Genomic DNA, 19,268 nt, shown 5'->3' on the forward strand with positions numbered 1-19,268 from the left:
CCAATAACACCAAACTCGTGCCTGACACACAAAAGTCGTTTCACTCAATAGCGCAAGTAAATTGTACTACGCACTCACTACTAAGTAGCGTCAAAAATTCGCTTGGAGTCATTTCGTCAATGAGCTACCATTGAGCTGGCACCGCATTGGCGCTGGCGCCATGCAATTTACATCAATAAAATTGCGCGAATGCCCAGGCTCATGACTTCAATACTTATATTTACTATGCTTTAAACTTTGAATACACCTCTGAAGTTGCTGCGCATAAAATGTGTACTAATAAATTCCAATCCGCATTATACGCAGTTGTAACTGAAATATGTGTTTTTGTTTCACCCCCTATACTTATATTTAAAGCTTTTCTAAGAACAAGCTTCTATTACTTGTTAATAAAACGAACTAAAAAGTAAAAAATAAAATTAAAGAAAAAAAAACTTTTTTAAAAATAAGCTTTTATTATTTTGGTTAATAAAATTAACTAAAAAGTAAACAATAAATTGACTCTAAAGAAATATAACACTTTATAAGTTCATTGTAAGCTTAAACGATAGTTAGGCTTTTTCGTCTGCGACAAAAAAATTCTATATTGTACATAATTATATATTTTTAACATTAAAACTTTACACCTAAATTATTAAATCTTACAGTTTATATTATGTTCATCAACAGTTTTACCCTGAGGACGGTTACCGTGGAGTAACCGAAATATATTGGTTAGAAAAGAAAAACACTTGTGTTTTATTTTTACGAAAGTTGACCTAAAGCCAGCCTAACAACAAAGTTTAGTTACATAAAGGTCGCCAAATAATTTTATTTATACAGACGGAAGGCACGCTGTTAGCACACAACAACAAACATGGGATATGCAACAATCAAAAACCATTATGAAAGCTCAAAATCAACAATTAACAAATTTCAAACTACATCTAAAAAATTGGTAAAAATAAAATCTAGTTTTAAGTTTCTTTTACAATGTAGAAAGTCAAAAATCATTCCCAATTTTATAAAAAATTCAACCCATTGCTATAAGTTATTTGTATCTGATTGCGACAAAAATATCGACATAGATAGAATGTTACAGAGACACACTCAATATTATCTAACAAAAATATTAAGTTTACTCATTAAACACAAACGCAATATATTAAGACGAGCAAATAAACAAATGGAAGAAGCAACAACAACACTTAAGGAACAATTGGGCGACGAAGATTTAAAGCAATTTATACAGAACGAGAATAATGTGGCTAACAAACTAACAACAAAGCTAAAGAAGAAACAAACTACAAAATTTGAGAGACTGCGAACCAAACGAAATATGATCTTCACTCACAACAATAAACAAGAAGATTGGTTTATAAACAATACAAATGTCCAGTTCCCGAAAGAAGTGAAAGAATTGTTGGCGAAGGGACCGAAATTCGAGGTACCTGTGGAAAACAAAACGTTTCCTCTTTTTCAATATATAGCTGATGGAGAGGATTTGGTTCAGACACTTGAAAACAAAGAGCAAATAGAAGAGGCGCGGACAAAGCTCTCTCTACTTATTAAAAGCCACTCAACAAGAAACAAAAAAAGTGCAATAGATAGTGCTATATCTGATACAGTGGCACAAACAAGAAAGTTTTTGCAGAAAAATAAAAGCATTAGAATTTTGACATCAGATACAGGTAATAAAACGGTCGCAATGGAAGCAGAAGATTATAACAATAAAATGAAATGTATTTTAAATGACTTGACAACATACAGAATCCAAAGACAAGATCCGACATCGCGATTACAAACCAAAAACAACACTTTAGTCGAAAAACTCTTTAAAACGGAAATTATCACAAAAGCGGAGAAAAAGAAACTTAGCACAAACACGGCATTGCCCCCTAGAATATATGGTCTCCCTAAGATACATAAGGAAGGAACACCACTGAGACCAATTTGTTCTGCTGTCGGATCACCTGCGTATGGATTACGCAAATATATTGCAGAAATATTGAAAAACACAACGGCGGCTTCAGTATATAACGTAAAAAATACATTAGAGTTTAAAGAACGAGTAAACGACACAAACATATCTGACAATGAAAAGTTAATTTCCTTTGACGTGGTTTCATTATTTCCCAGTATACCGATACAACTAGCACTTGACGTAATACAAGAAAAATGGACAACGATAAAAGAATTTACGAAGATACCCAAACAATTATTTATGGAAATTGTTCAATTTTGTATTAAAGATAACAGATATTTTAAGTTTAATGACAATGTATATACGCAGTTAAAAGGACTGCCAATGAGATCACCTACCTCCCCAGTAATAGCGGATATAGTCATGGAAAAATTATTGGAAAAACGATGGATAAATTGGAGCACAAACCAAGATTACTTACGAAGTATGTTGATGATTTATTTGCTATCGTAGAAGAAAATGAGGTTGAAAATGTACTTAACACATTGAACTCTTTCGACAAAAATATAAAATTTACAGTGGAACTCGAAAAGGACGGAAAATTGGCTTATTTAGATGCAATAGTAAATAGATTAAACAATAAATTAAAGTTAAAGTGGTATAGAAAACCAACATCATCGGGGAGAATTATTAATTATAATTCAAAGCATCCTAAATCAATGATATTAAATACAGCAATGGGCTGTATAAAGCGGATGTTACAGACTTCGGACCAAATTTACCACAATGAAATAAAGAAAGAAATATTTACAACTTTAAAGAACAACGATTTTCCAACATACACAATTAAAAAATTATTAAGTAGAGTAAACCATGCTATTAGTCAACAAAAACCACAAAAGTCAGTCATTTTCAAATCTCTCACGTACGTACCTCAACTCTCCGAGCGCCTTGCAAAATCGGATTGTTACAATAAGGAAAAAATAAAAATTGCCCATAGACCGACTAATACTTTAAAATATTTATTTAATAATACAAAATCAAAAATACCACAAAACGAAAAAAGCAATGTTGTGTACCAAATTCCGTGTAAAGGAAGTGGCAGAGAGCCGTGCAAGAGTGTCTATGTAGGCACAACAAAATTGAAATTAAAATCCAGACTTTCACAATATAAATCGGATTTCAAATATTGTCATACAACTGATAACCCAAAAACAGCACTAATGGCCCACTGTTCATCTAGTGGGCATTCGCCTAATTTCGACGACGCGAAAATTCTCCAACAAGAACGAAATTACAATAAGAGATTTACATTGGAGATGTTACATATAGTAAACACACCGTCGAATATACGACTTAACTTTAAGGGTGATAGCTCCGACTGCGCGCATATATATAAGCACTTATTAACTAATAAACAGTACCAAACTCCGCGTCACACAGGGCAGACGTGAAAATTAATGTATGTGAAAAATAATGTATTTTTATTATTATTTTTTAATTAATTAAATTTTTATTATTTTCTTACGTTTGAAGTTTGTTAATTTGTGTTTTATTTATGTTCATCAACAGTTTTACCCTGAGGACGGTTACCGTGGAGTAACCGAAATATATTGGTTAGAAAAGAAAAACACTTGTGTTTTATTTTTACGAAAGTTGACCTAAAGCCAGCCTAACAACAAAGCACATAGAAATCTTGAACTTGCACTACTTTGTTATTGTTCCTCTAAAAAAATTTCTTTGCACTTATTTTTGTCTCTAATGTGATTTTTATATTGTTCGGTTTCCTCCAGGATATGCCTTGCGTCATTATTCCAGTTACTATAGTTTTCAAAAGTTACGCATTTATCTTTCTTGGGCAATTGAAGCCAGACATGATTTTGAAAATATTTCGAAAAACATATAAGGACACTTTAGCCGACTCTTTATTTATGCTCTTAAAATTTTCAGTATAGCCCTTATATACTCCTTTAACGTTGCAGAGTTCTTGAGGAAGGTACAGTTTGTTGCTTTTATTGCGACAATAATGCGAAGGAACTGCTGAACACTGCTCAATAAAAGACATAACAATTGCTACGTCTTCGTCACAAGATTTGTTGTACGGCTTTAATCTCTTTACATTTTCGCTACAAGTTTCCAAACAACTTTTATTATTTCTCGCTAATATTAACATTTTTTGTGCAATGTGAAGGGTGCTTAGCAAAAATTGTTGACATACTTTATGGTAAAAATTTTTGTAATCTATTCCATAACTATAGCTGACCTGTTGTTTTCGACTACCTCCTCTTCGCCTTTTGACGTCTTTGCTAATCATGCACGAAAGCAACCAGTCCTTTTGTCTTATTTTGTTGCCAATACCCCAAAAATGCTCGTTTATTGCTAACCGATCTGATTCGGTGAACTTCTCGCTACACATATTGGGACATTGCTTATGGGCACATGGGTTCGGGGGAACACTTCTGTCGCACTTTTCAGAATTTTGTAGCCTTTTAGGTAATGGTTTGCGCTTTTTGTAACCTCTTTTTCCAACGCATGTCTCCACTTCAATATTTTCTATCGTGTCTATGGTTACGAATTCCTCAGCTGCATGGTCTGTATCGCTATCACTGTATGGAACAACAGCTCTTTTACTTGAAATCTGAAAATGATTCCTTATATCATCTAAAATGTTTTTTTTAACAATCCTAAAATATAAATTAAAGTAATTTACCTCCGGTTGCCAAGACGCCATATCAAAAAAATCGCAATAAAAAACAAATAAATTTGTAACCAATCACTTCTGCACATTAATTTGAAAAAGAAGAAAAGACGTAACAGCCACTTCGTGCTCGCAAAAATGTAAACAACCAAAACACGTGTACCTACGTCCAAATTGCTTTTACTCTAATTTCGTAACGGTACATCTCACAGCGATGAAACCTTGGCAGATGGTGCATATGATAAAAAGTTATCGATTTTCATAAAAAAAACTAAAATCGATAATCATGGCTCTTACGTCTTTTTTGCGCACAGGGCTCGATACATTACTATTTTTGTAACACTTCTATGTACATATGTACATTAGAGCGGGTCAAATTTTTTTAAATCAGGAATATAGCAAAAACGTAATCTACAAATGAGTCTAAGAAAAATTGCTAAAGACACCATAGCTCTAAGTCCGATTTCGAGTCCCCCACTTTTGCAAAATAGATATTTTGCCATATGAATGTAGGGTTTGGCCAAAAAATCTTCATAGCTTCTGATAGAATTATAGGAAAAATATCATATTGCGCTTACTTTAAAGGTATTTTACGTACATTTCAAAATCTGTATTAATATCTATAGTGTTTTTTGAATTTTAGTAGAGATATGAGGCTTAAATTATGAGAAATTAGCCTAAAAGGAACTTTTAACTACTATATTATCATTTTTAACCAATTTCTTATGGACATTTTTTTCTTCTTCACAGCTTTTTGTATTTAAATTTAAAATTGATGAACCAAATCTTTCTACATCATCTGAATCCACTTTATCACTTATACTTCCACACGATATTATTGAATTTGGTTTATCAAGTGAATTAAATAATCTGAATTTACCGTCTGGTCGTGACATTTTAAGATTTTTTTTTAAGTGATCATGCTAAAATTCAAAGTAAAATGTAACTGTAAATGTAAAAGTAACTGCTCCTGTAATTGACGTATTGGTTGAAATTTGGAATAAATTGAATATTAAACTAATTGATAGACGTAGTATTCTAAGAAAACTAAATGTTTTAATTGAAAAATGCCACGAAAGCATTAAACACGGAAAAAAGTTCAGGAATTTGCAGTATTCGGACAATCAACAAATGAATTGTTTTACATTGTAAAATGTAAACGCAAGTTAAAGACAACAGAATGCTCATGTGGTTTAATACCAAACCATTTAAAAGAATTTATTTGATTTATTTGATGGACCCACATAATGATAGAAAATTCGCAATATGTACCTGAATATCTGGATGACATTGTAGAAAAAACACCTACAACAATGACAACAGTTAGTGATGATCCAACATACGAACCACTTGGAACTATTGGGAATAAAGCTCTAAATGTATAAATACGCAGTGAGTTGGTTAAAGGCAGTTTTATTTAAAGGTGAAAAGCTAGATCAAAATTTTTTTTTTTATTTGAAATATTGAACAAAAGCCTAATTGTATTTTTGCTTTACAATATAAGCAAGTACATATTTGTAGAGTAATTTCAAATATTCAACACTTCTCCTCAAAAATACAAACTTATTTTAATAGTAGTTCGCTTCTAAACCTTTTGAATTTAATAAAGAGTAACGGCTTAGTAAGTAATTCTGCAACGGTATTATCTGTTGAACAATATTGTAAATTTATGATACCCTTCTCTTTGAGATCACGTACTAAATGATACTTTGTGCCTATATATTTTGTTCTGCGACTAAAATTTTCGTAATCTACAAGCTTTATACAGCTTTAAAAATAAATAAAGTAAAAATCAAAATTAAAAAAAGTTGCCGTGACCATAAGCCCTCTTGGAAGGTGTCTGCTAATGCTACGTATTCCGCTTCTGTTGAAGAAAGAGAAACACAAGTTTGCTTCCCACATCTCCAGCTAATACAAGCACCTTTATATTTAAAAATATATCTGCTATTTGATTTTCTGTCATCACGATTTTGTGCCTAATCAGCGTCCGAATATCCCGTCAGACTTAAGCTTGATTGCTTACGAGTTTTAGTTTGAAGTATTTCGTACCAATTAAATATTTCATTAGCCTCTTGAGCTCCACCCAGTCATTTTCAGTTGGTTTGCTTACATGACGACACAGAATGGACACAATAGCTGTAATATCAGGACGAGTGTTAGTACTTAAATATAATAAACAACCTATAAGCTCATGATATAAGGTATTATTTTCTAACAACTTCATTTCACCACGGTCTAAGCTTATGTATCCAACATCCATTGAGATTTTTGAAAATTTCACATCTTAAAGTCCAGATTTTTTAGCTATATTTACTATATAATTTTCTTAACTCAAAGAATAATACGCAAACTCCTCCCCCTTAATTTTTATACCCATATAAAAATTTATGATTCCCAGTCGTGATATTTCAAAATTGTCTTCTAATATCTTTTCGACATATTCGAAATCACTGTTTACATTTGATGCAACTAATACGTCATCAACGTAAACTAAAAAATATATATAATGATCATCCCTCTTTTTCTTTCAAAGAGGGCAATCAGCTTCTCCTTGATGGAAACTTGCTGCACGCAAAACATCTAAAAATTTGTTATTCCAGCATCTTGCAGACTGCTTCAACCCATATAAACTTTTATTAAGTTTACATACTAAAACTTCTGAATTTTTCGACTTTACTTCATAACCTGGTGGCTGACGCATATAGATGTCCTCTTGTAAATCTCCATTTAAATATGCTGTTTTAATATCATAATATTTGACAGTGTAATTTAGTGAACCAGCTACCGCTAAAAATAACCGAAAAGTTGTTTGATGTACCAGCGGAGCGTGCACTTCATCATAATCGACTCCATATTTTTGTGTGAAACTTCCTTTCGTAACCAATCTTGCTTTGTATTTTGATATATTTCCGTTTACGTCTCTCTTGATTTTATAAATCCCTTTACAACTTATTGCTTAATGCCCTCTCGGTAAAACTACTAAATCCCAGGTTCCACTTTTACGATGAAAATTCATTTCATCGTCCATAGCTTTCATCCATTTAGAGTTATCTTTTCCAACTAAAACCTCTTTGTAATCACTTGGCTCATCTTCTTCTGTAACTAAATAGCCATATCCAAGTGGGGCCTATGAAATTCGTTTTGATCTCCTAAGATCTTCTTCGGGAACAATAGTATCATCTGATGAATCATCATTTATTGAGTCCATTGAGTCCTCATTAGAAGCTTATACCGTACTATTCCCTTTGTCTTCCGAATCATTTTCATCTGCTGTCAAGTACTCAACATCTTCCAATTCTCTGCTCTTTACACATATTTCTTTACTATATTGAAGTGATATGTGCATTTCCTCTGAAATATCCTCGCGTTGTTTGTCAATTATCATGTCTTCTTTAAAGATAATGTAATTTCGGCTAACTATAACTGTTTTCCTCTCTTTATTCTTCAATTCTGCCGTCGCTTTAACTTGATTATTCTTGATAATTTTACAAGAGTTTGCTCCAAAACATACTTGATAACCCTTCTCGGTTAACTTCTTCACTGACAGAAAGTTACTTTCATTTCATTTCATTTATTTGCAGTCAATGGAATAAATCCTTACAGACTAAATATATTAAATAGTTCTAAACTTAAATGTAGAGCTAAAAGTATGAAACTTATATACATATATGGACCGGAGAACTTAAAATGCAGAGTTTAAAATAATTAAAAATTTAAACCTTGGTAGTGAAAAATCCAAGGAAACCGTAACGCTCAGTGAGTTAAACTCACGTATAGCTTGGGCAATAGGAGCATTACAGGCATAATTAGTTTTAAGATTGTCACCATAAAAGGGATAGACATTTCGGAGAGAACGTTGAGGAACATTAAATCGAAACCGCTCCAGCAAGTATGGGCTGTCAATAAACCCATTAATAATGTTATAAGCGAAACTTAAGCAGATAATAGATCTACGATCCAACAAGGTCTTAAGGTTTAATAGCAAGAGACGAGAAGAATAAGGAGGCGTAGGTTCAGAGAAGTTTGAAGATCGAAGAGCATATTTAAGAAAAATCTTCTGTATACGCTCTATTCTATTTACAGCTGTCTGCTGGCTTGGCCTCCAAATAAAAACTGCATATTCCAAACGAGACCTAACAAAGGCCGTGAATAATAACTTGATCGTATACGGATCTGACAATTTTATAGTATTACGCCTAACGAAACCAAGCATAACATATGATTTAGCAGTTATATAGTTTACGCGATTTTAAACGAGAACTTACTATCAAAGATAATACCAAGATCTTTAATCTCATTAACACACTGAAGCTGAAATTCTGTAAATCGTACGTAGTGTACTATCTGTCTTCGCATAAGTTATGTGGAAACATTTGGCGGTGTTCAAGGAAAGATGAGATTCCTCGCACCAGCGATAGAGTTTGTTAATGTCATTTTGTAATCTTTAGGCATCATCTGGCCCCTTAATTGCTGAGAATAGCTTCAGGTCATCAGCGTAAAGCAAACACTTGGCGAACGAGAAGCAACTACTAATGTCGTTGATAAAAAGAATAATAAATAACGGTCCCAATATACTACCCTGGGGTACACCAGAAGTGGCAACAAAAGGGCTGGAGGATACACCATCAATATTAACAACACATTGCGTGTTAAATAAATAAGAGGCAATCCATAGCAAAACGAGGAATGAAAGCCAAGAGAAGCTTATTTTCCTAGTAAAACTCTATTGACGAAACAAACGAAACATCTTTGATGTAAATAGTTTCAGACTCACCAAAAGCATTTGTTATCTCAATGTATCCACTGCCTTTTCCTTGTGAACGAATTCGGTATCCATTGGCAACATTAAAATCTTCCTGTATATCCTCGTTGAGCGTATCAAAAAATTCCCGATAATTTGCGATATGACATATTACACCTGAGTCAACGTACCAATCCTTTATAGAGTTGCTTACCCAAAAACATCTCTCTTCCTTGACATCACTACTTTTATCACGTCCGGTCATATTAACTTGATTCTTCTGCTTTTCTTTGAAGAATTAAACATTTTTCTTCATGTGCCCTTTTTTCTTGCAATAAAAACATTCAGTCTGAAGTCCGGTGTTCTTGCCTTCAGCATTTTTCTTTTCTATTTTCATTACTACTGAATCCGAAGTGTTCCCTTTGTGCACCTTACGTCTAGCTTCTTCTAAAAGCTTACCTTTTACGAAATTTATGTTGAGATTGTCTTCGTCCCTTGCCTCCAAATCTATAACCAACGGATCGTAAGAATCTGGAAGACTGCTCAATAGCATTGCAACAGTCCAGGAACTGCTTAATAGATAGCTTTTCAACGTAACTCATCAGTTCGTTGATATGCTGCTCTATTTGCTCATCTTCATATAACTCCATTTTGCAAATGATCTTTGTCAGAAAGATCCGACTCCTAACGGATGGCATAAAATTCCTTCAGGATATTCCAATAATCCTTTGCTGTAACCGCATTTTTGAAACGTACTAGTTGCTCATCATTTATCATTAATCCAATGGTTCCGCGTGCTTGACCATCCTGCTTAACCCAGTTTGCAACTGCATCCGCTGGCTTGGGGAGTGAAAAAAAGCTCCATAAGTATTCCTTAATTAACAGCAACTCCATCTTAATCCTCCACGTAGCGTAGTTTTCGCCATTAAGCTTACAGATGGTTGTAGTAAAATCTTCCTTCGACATAATGGGATGGCCAATAACCTATTGGGAATAAAGCTCCCAATGTATAAATACGCAGTGAGTTGGTTAATGGTATAAATGATAAAGTTAGATCAAAATTCACATTTGAAATATTGAACAAAAGCCTATTGTATTTTTTTTTACAATATAAGCAAGTACATATTTGTAGAGTAATTTCAAATATTCAACAGGAACAGATATGGAAACAGGCACAAATTGCAAATGAAGCAGTTGCAGAAGTATCTGTTACAATGAAACGAGGACATTATACTCAACGATACGATGCTATAAATTTTGCTATGATCTGTGACAGATTCAGATGGAGTTGCTTCATGTTTAGCGTTCGTGGTGAACTTGTCATAATGGATAAATCAAAAGTTGCAAGAGAAAAATTAAAGCTAGAGATGAAGTGCTTCCTAAACGATACATAGATTAAAACATAACTGCATTTTCTTTCAATGGTAGAAAAAAAGATTCATTAACTAGAGAAAAAATTAATGAGAAATTGCATATAAATATGGTAAAAGAACCCCATTTAGTTGTTCTAAAAGAGCCAAATGCTGAATTACTTGGATATGTTAATTTGGGTGAAGAAGAAAATGCAAAACACAAATTAAAAAAATTAAATGACTTTTTCAATAGCAAAAAACTGCCAAAATATCATTAATTGGCATATGCAGCGATAGAGAACCAGCTAATATAATAGATCGAGGTGTTGTAAGAAGATGTGTTATAAGACTTTTTGAAAAGTATTTAAATGTTTGCTTCATTTCAATGAATTACCATTTGGTCATTTATTCAGAGCATTAGATAAAGAAGTCACGAGTGGACCAAGAGCAGCAAGTGGAAAAATATACAAAGCCATTCAAGACTGTGACAAATTTCAGATATGCATTTGTTAAAATTACTTTATAATATTTTTCAATCAAGTTAAAATAGGAAAATTATACTAATTTTAATTAATCTAAAAAATGTATTTTTCAGGTTGTAAGTGATTTTGAATCAATAGCATTGGACAATATGCCTTGCATGATCAGTGATGAACAAGAACGAGAATTATCTACAGATGTTAAATATTTATATCAAATGGTCAAAGCAATTTCAAATGGTGCTGTTTCAGTTGATTTAGCTAACATAAAACCAGGACCAGCTGTAAATTCTCGATGGCTAACCAAAGCAAGTAGGGTATTACGCCTATATAAGTGAGTGACTGTTGATGCGAACAGACGTGTTCTCTTGTGCTACTTTAGCTTTTATAATTTGTACTTAGTTTGCTAAATTAATTCGCCTTTTTAAAGAAAAAATGGATAACTGCTTTAAATGCAATAATCAATGTTTACCGAATGACTCTATAATATGTGGCATTTGTTCTAACAAAGTTCATGTGAATTGCTCTAATATTATGGGTAATGCAATTAATTTGCTCAAAAACAACAAAAATATTGTGTATAAATGTGACAAGTGTGTTGCTTTATTTTCGCGCGCCAAAATATTCAAAGCTCTCAAAAGTGTTGATATGCTACAAGATTTCTTTAAAATTCTCACAGCAAGTGAGAGGCAATCTGAGCTTACTGTCGATTCCAACAATGCAATCCGTACGCGCTAACAAACTAAGGCTGGCGCACCTAAGTCAATGCAAAAACAATCATCTCCTCTGCCATCGCCTGCTGGTCATCTTGTGCATTCTGCTGACAGCGCTGAGAGATGTTCACTATCTATTCTACCTGTGAGTGCTAATGAGAATATTAATTGTATGACTGCAAACAATGAACCTGTGCATTCTGCTGAGATCGTTGGGACAAATAAATTACCTACTCTAGCTGAGGGTGTTAATAATAATTCTGCTTGTGTTACTACAAATAATGATGCTGCTAACTCTATTGGTGTTATCTCTCAAACATTTGCTGATGCCGCTGCCTCTGCTGCTGATCGTTTTCCATCGAATGGAGTTGGTATACAGGGACAGAGATAAATTTCGTTTAAATCAAACGCTGATAAGCCATATAATGTTGTTAGTGGTACTAATGTGAATGCTGATTTGGACATTTTCGTGCGATATAGATGGCTTCACTTATCTTCTTTTAGGCCGTCTGTTAAAGAGGATAACATTTTTCAATATATTTCTCAACACACCAACATCGATCCATCAAGAATTGCTTGCTTTAAACTGGCCAAAAGTGATGCTGATTTTATCTCTCTCGTAAGAGTTTCTTTCAAATTACGTGTTTTATCTACTGATAGATAGATAGATAGTTATTTGAGGATCGCACTGCGACCATTGGTCTATTGTGCCCTCATCTGCTTCACAACACCTCATCCAAGCCGACATCTCTGATGAACCCTAGCAGTTCACCTGGCTTGAGGGATTTGATGTGAGTATGCTCTGGCCATGGTGAGCCCATAAACTTAGCTCTAGGTCTTGAGATTGCATCGCACTCCAGGAGGACATGGTCCGCCGTCTCCGCTGATCTGTCACAAAATCGGCATGTGTTGTTTGATATTATACCCAGCTTTTGCATGTGGCTGTTCAGTCTGCAGTGTCCTGTAAGAATTGCTGTTAGAGTTCTTAGGTTATTTTTCGAGAGGCCTATAAATGCCCTGTATCGGGTTGTGCAATAACCCCCTAACAGTAGCTTAGATTGTGTTAGGCCTGGCATATTACGCCAGTGTTCTTCCCTCTTTTCCTTTTCTTCTGCCAATAGATGCCCCCTAATTTCCTGCGGGCCCACTGGCAGGAACGGCTCAGGACCAATAGGTCGTATCGTTGCTGCCTCTCTGGCCAGGCTGTCCGCCTGTTCGTTTCCCTCGACTCCCCTGTGGCCTGGAACCCAGGCCAACAGTAATTCATTGTGTGCTCCTAGTTGGTTCAGCTTTTCCACACACTCAAGGACTAGCGCTGATTTTATTACAAATGCTGATATGGCCTTGAGGGCGGCCTGGCTATCACTGAGTATGGCAATTTTCTCATTGGAGTATTTTCGCTGAAGGTTCAGGTCCGCGCACTAGCTTATGGCAAATACCTCCGCTTGAAAAATGCTCGGGTATGCTCCCAGGGGTATTGATATTTTGGCTCTGGGTCCAAAGACTCCAGATCCAATCCCCTCTGGGGTCTTCGAGCCATCGGTATACCATACTATACTGTTTAGCTGCTGAATGCTCTCAATTCTGCTTTCTTCCCACGTACCCTTGTCTCCCAGTTCTACTTTATATCTTTTCTCATATACTATGTGCCTGAGGATATCATCCCTCGGGAGTTGAGAGATTGGGATCTTCTCTCTCAATTCCTCTATGTTCCGGGACGATATGACTTTACCTTTGCCCGAGCCCTCCTTAACGATATTAAGGAGGGCTCGCTTGGCTGATTGCTCTATCGATATATGCAGCGGGGTCAGATCGAGGATAGCCTCCAGCGCTGTTGTGGGGCATGTGCGCATAGCTCCCGTGATGCACACACATGCCAGTCGCTGAAGTTTTGACAGTGCTTGCCTCGTCGTCGCCCGAGTTGTTCTCGATGCCCAGGCTATTTAGCCATATGTTATCATAGGTTTTACTATCATGGTATACATCCATCTTAGCACGTGTGGGCTACAGCCCCATGATTTGCCTGCTAGACGTTTGCATACCATGATGGACCTCGTGGCCCTAGTCTTCATGGAGTCGAAGTGTTGTCTCCATAAGAGCTTGGTGTCAAAAATGATCCCCAAGTATTTCACTGCGGTTCCATATTCTAGTTCCACGCCATCTATTGTTATTGCTCTCAGGGCTGGTAGGACCCTTCTTCTGGTGAAGGGGATGATGGTTGTCTTTGATGGGTTGATGTTAAGACACACATTGGCGCACCACTCCCTTGTAATGTTCAATGCTCTTTGTATTATGTCACAGAGCGTACTCTCGAATTTACCCCTCACAATTATGACGATGTCGTCAGCATATCCTTGGCATCTTATGCCACTGTCTGATAGCCTTTGCAGGAGTTCATCCACTACTAGGCTCCACAAAAGGGGTGACAGGACACCTCCCTGGGGGCACCCTCTCGTGGTAATAACCTTAACTGCGCTGCTGCCTACTTGAGCTTCAGCGATTCTTGTACGGAGTAGACTGTCAATCCATCTCTGGATAGGCAACTGAACTCCTCTTCTCTGCAGTGCTATGTTTACGCTTTCGTGAGATGTGTTGTCAAAGGCACCCTCAATATCAAGGAAAGCGCAAAGCACTGTTTCCCCTGTTTCGAACGCCCTCTGTATTTCAGACGTTAACTGGTACAGAGCTGTGTCCGTGGACCTACCCGCTCTGTAGGCATGCTGGCTATAATGTAAGGGCCAGCTCTTGAGGACGTTCGACCTGATTTCTTGGTCTATTATCTTTTCCATTGCCTTCAAGACAAAGGAGGTTAGACTTATTGGTCTGAAGGACTTTGCTTGTGAATAGTCCTTTTTACCTACTTTTGGTATAAATACCACTCTTGCTCTTCTCCACATCATGGGTATATATCCCAGTGCCAGGCTATCTCTCATGATTCTGGCAAGATGTGGGATGATCTGTGTCCCTTGCTGCATTAGCGCCGGGTAGATGCCATCCACCCCCGGAGATTTGTATTTCTCAAAAGATTCCACTGCCCATCTGACTCTGGCCTCACAAAAGAGGGAGTTGGCTAGTTGCCAGTCTGCTGGGGTTGGTTTAACTCTGGGGAACACAGGCTCCGGTACTTGCGGGGAGGCCTCAGGAAAATGCGCTTGCAGCAAGGCCTTAGCTCGCTCTTCCACCGTTTCGGTATAGGTACCGTCTGGGAGCCTAATTGCTAGGTCTGTCTGTCTCTGCTCTTTGGCTAGGGCCTTGTGTAGCCTTGCCGCTGCAGGCGTGCTGGAAATTCCCTCACAGAAATTCCTAAAACTTTCCATTTTTGCTTTTCTTATCTCCTTATTGTACTTAGTTAGATTTTGGGTGTATTCCTCCCAGTTGCCGGTTCTCCTTGCCTCGTTAAAGAGTTTCCTGACTTTTCTCCTAAGCAGCGTCAGGTCATAAGACCACCAGGGGGTCGCCTTTTTACCCTTAATCAAGGAGACACGGCAACTGGAGTTATAGGCATCTATCATTATTTGATTTGCCCTTTCCACCCTGCTCTCCAACTGGGTACAATTGGTACTTCTGCCTTTACTCTTAAGGCTATCTATGTTAGCTTCTATAATACTTTTGTAGCTGTCCCAGTCTGTTTTCCTGGGATTTCTTCTGGGGTTGCTTTGCCCCGATACGGCGCCCAGCTCAAACCTTATGATTCTGTGGTCCGAAAGGGAGGGTTCTTCTGAGACCCTCCATCTCGAGATCATATTCTCAGTTAGGTTGTTGCCGAGCGTTATATCAAGGACTTCTGCCCTAGCTCTCGTAACAAACGTCGGTTTACTCCCGACGTTGTATATACTTAAATCATTGCTGGCTATATATTCTAGCAAACACTCACCCCTTTGGTTGGTATCACTGCTGCCCCATTCCGTATTGTGGGAGTTTGCATCGCTTCCTATAATAAGAGGAAGTTTCGCTCTTCTGCAGTGAGCCACCAGCTTCTGTACGTTATCTGGGGGGACCATGTTGTCGTCCCCCGGGAAGTAGGCTGCGGCTAGCACAATGCTGGAGTCCTCCCCGTTGACTTTCGCATTTATTTGTACCGCCACAAGATCTCGACTTAAAAACTCTGTAATGCAAAAATAGTTAGTATCTGCTTTAAGCATTACACATGCTCTAGGTCTCTGCTGGGAGAGATCCCAAATTACTCTACTGTTACTTACATTAAGGCCCCTCACCTGTCCCTTGTATGCCCAAGGTTCCTGTATGAGGGCTATGCCCAGATCATCCGAGGCAAACCTCCTCGCCAGTACAGCCGAAGCTGCAATGGCGTGGTGGAGGTTGATCTGGGCTATCTGCATGCTTATGCCGGTCATTTTGGCCCGGCCGGCCTCATCGGGTCGTCGTAATCCGACAGCCCGCTTTCGCTATCATCCCGCTTGTCCAGTGCCAGCTCTTGGAGGTCCAAGCCCTCAATGAGCTCCTGTGTGGTGGGTATTTGTTGGTCCGCTTGTTCCGCGACCTCTTCGCTATTACACTCTGCGGTAGAAGAGTTTGTAGTCTCACGAGCCTTGATGGTGTCGGTGCTCGCGTCCGACATGTCTTCGTCCGACATCTTATCTATGTCGGCGTCCTCTACCGCCTTGTCTTCCTGCCGCTCACTATTCCCTGGTAGCTTCTGCCTCCAGGGTCTTACATGGATCAAGCCGTACCTGTAATGCAGCTTGAATCCATTCCTACGTGTGAGCTGGTAGGATTCTTCATCTATGCCTACGTCGAGACGTAGGCCCGTTTCTTCCGCGCTGCTGTTAATAACGCGCCACCTCTGCGTCTTAAGGCCCTCGTTCTGATTAGCGAGGAGCCGTATCGCAAATTCTCTGGGGCGGTCCGCACTTCTGGGGAGGAACATTGTCACGTTATGCGTGGGCGGTATGTCATCCCCGCGCCTTGTGCATAATTGTGCCCCCGTCCATCCCTCAAGTGTTGGCACTCCATCCATAATTAGCTCCTGGAGATTTGTCAGGTCCTCTTGACTTAGGGCATCCGCCGGGTAGTTCCTGGGCAGCACAGCCACTCGGGTACCCCTGAGGGCGTCCGAGTAGCTCTGCTGTCTTGGCGCTGCTTCAGCGGGTCCCCCAGTCGCCCTGGTCAAATCCTCCCGGCGCCTGGCTGTCGTGTTTTGCGGATCATGGGCCCGTTGCCTCTTGGAACTGGGAGTCTCCTCCGGTGTGATCTGCCCGATCCTACGCTTTCCAGCGGGAGCGGGTGTATGCTGGCCAGCTGCCGCTGGCTGTTCTTTACCTCCGACTTTGTTTCTCCGTTCGGCGGTCGCTGTACTGTGCTCGTGGGCTGGTTTATGCCTGTGCTTGTCTGCCCTGGCTCTTGCGTCCCTGGGCGACAGGCCCTCCTCAAGGTATCGGAGATACGATTTTGTCCCAGACCCACTTAGTCCCAGGCGCCATTTATCTGTTAGCGATCCTGGTCTGCCCGGTGGTGGTAGTGCAGGTTGCCTGCCCCTGTTATGCCTTCTGTTAGGCCGCTTCCACTCTTCCCGGTTCCGCTCGAGGTCGCTCCTTTTCTGGGACCTATCGCAGCTGCCTTGTGAGCTGCTTCCAGAATCCTGCTTCGACGGTGAGCACCCATGTTTACTTGGCTCCCTAGAGGGCCTGCCATGGTTATCTTTGCTACTTTCCCTCGTTTGTGTGGAAGTACCGTCGGAGCTACACTTAGTTGTGGCATCTCTTTCCTCGGGGGGCCCGCGCTGCTCTATGGTGGTACTGGGCCCTCCATGGTTCGCGGGTTTGTTTTTAGACGCCTGCTCCTCCTGCTCCCCTTTTTTGATATGCCCGCGCTGCTCACCAGTGGCCGAGATGCCTCTGGGGATCGCGGGTTTCGTCGTCTTTTGCTTGCTATGCTCTTGTGGCCCGCTTTGATTACCTTGGGTTTCTGTAATGCCCTTGGGGTTTGCGGGTTTAAGAGACGGTTCTCTGCGCACTCCAGCGCTGGTGGAGGGAGATTCCTCGTCCCTCATATGCTCTATAAAGAGCATTGCCTCCTCTCTCGAGAGGCTCTCCAGGAATTTCCTGGAGTACCTGCGTGGCCTGCTACTGCCTTGCCCGCTGCTCTTCTTGGAGCCCGTCTTCTTTGTTGCGTTACTGTTGTTGTTTGTTTTTTTGTTGTTGTTTTTATTTGCTTTGTTTTCCATTCTTTGTCGTACGACAACATGCTTGAAGCGGCAAGCGTTGTTGTCAAATTATTTACATGGGGAACTGGGTTGGTCCGCCGCGGCAGAGCCCCTTGACGCGGTAAGGCCATGATTACTCCCCAAGGTGGCCCGGTGTTGGAGATGCGCCGTTATAATACAGCCGGTGTTGTGAACCTCCTGGCTGCAAACCAGTCCAATGGGCACGGTGACGCATGACACCCTGGATTAGGAGGTGACAGTTCCTGGTTACCGATAGCATTCGACCACATTTGTCAGGTGAGCGCGGTTGCGCCGCTCCCATCTGACCAACTAGTATCAAATGCGATCGGCATAAGCCCCTGCACCGCTACAAGGTGACTGTCTTCGCAGGAGTTTTATGTTTTATCTACTGACTATAGTAAAGTTTTTGATGCTTCTCTGTGGCCAACAAATGTGTCTGTTAGACCTTTTAGGTTTTTTCCAAAGCGAGACCAAAATATGCAGGAAACATAGGTACAATTGAGACCCTACAAGTTAGTCTTAATAAGCGAATTCGTAATATGCATCTTAATCAAAATCTCAAAATTTATTATCAAAATATATCTGGTATGAGAACAAAAGCCAATTCTATTTATGCTGCTACATCTCAATGTGATTATGACGTCTTCGTGTTTGTAGAGACATGGCTTAATGCTGATTTCTGCAGTGAGGAGTTCTTTAATAGGAGCTTTTATTATGTTTTTCGAAGAGACAGAGATGGTGTGGCAACAAATACTATGAGTGGGGGTGGTGTTTTGATAGCAGTTCTGCTGACAGCGCTGAGAGATGTTCACTATCTACTCTACCTGTGAGTGCTAATGAGAATATTAATTGTATGACTGCAAACAATGAACCTGTGCATTCTGCTGAGATCGTTGAGACAAATAAATTACCTACTCTAGCTGAGGGTGTTAATAATAATTCTGCTTGTGTTACTACAAATAATGATGCTGCTAACTCTAGTGGTGTTATCTCTCAAACATTTGCTGATGCCGCTGCCTCTGCTGCTGATCGTTTTCCATCGAATGGAGTTGGTATACAGGGACAGAGATAAATTTCGTTTAAATCAAACGCTGATAAGCCATATAATGTTGTTAGTGGTACTAATGTGAATGCTGATTTGGACATTTTCGTGCGATATAGATGGCTTCACTTATCTTCTTTTAGGCCGTCTGTTAAAGAG

The 19,268-nt window shown here is 38.9% G+C and overlaps 1 long non-coding RNA gene across 1 annotated transcript; it reads right to left on the bottom strand.

The window, feature by feature from the left end:
* Positions 1-12,724: 12,724 nt before the first annotated feature.
* LOC137234614 (uncharacterized) lies at positions 12,725-16,385 on the bottom strand. The gene is made up of 3 exons (XR_010947839.1): positions 16,086-16,385; positions 15,761-15,991; positions 12,725-12,847 (listed from the first exon to the last, which is right to left on the bottom strand). It is a non-coding gene; the product is annotated as an uncharacterized lncRNA (long non-coding RNA).
* Positions 16,386-19,268: the final 2,883 nt, after the last annotated feature.

Source organism: Eurosta solidaginis, chromosome X (genome assembly GCF_040869045.1).
Source record: "Eurosta solidaginis isolate ZX-2024a chromosome X, ASM4086904v1, whole genome shotgun sequence".
NCBI lineage: Eukaryota > Metazoa > Arthropoda > Insecta > Diptera > Tephritidae > Eurosta > Eurosta solidaginis.